Genomic DNA, 230 nt, shown 5'->3' on the forward strand with positions numbered 1-230 from the left:
AATCCATCTACGTCCTGAGGACCTCACTGCCACCGTCCAAGCGTGCTTGGCCCCGGCAGATGAACCTCAGGATTAAAGGGTGGGCTCAGTTCCGCGCACACTGTGTCTCACCTAAAAAATCCAATGCGCAGGCTGGAAGGTGGAAAGACCTTCCCCGGTTCTTCGTTCGCGAAGAGACTGGCCATTATTGATTTGAGCTACTGCAAGCTGTCTAGCAAAGCTTCCTGGGT

Source organism: Empidonax traillii, unplaced genomic scaffold, assembly GCF_003031625.1.
Source record: "Empidonax traillii isolate 1590-97213 ecotype Southwest subspecies unplaced genomic scaffold, ASM303162v1 scaffold206:size1282135, whole genome shotgun sequence".
Taxonomy (NCBI): Eukaryota; Metazoa; Chordata; class Aves; order Passeriformes; family Tyrannidae; genus Empidonax; species Empidonax traillii.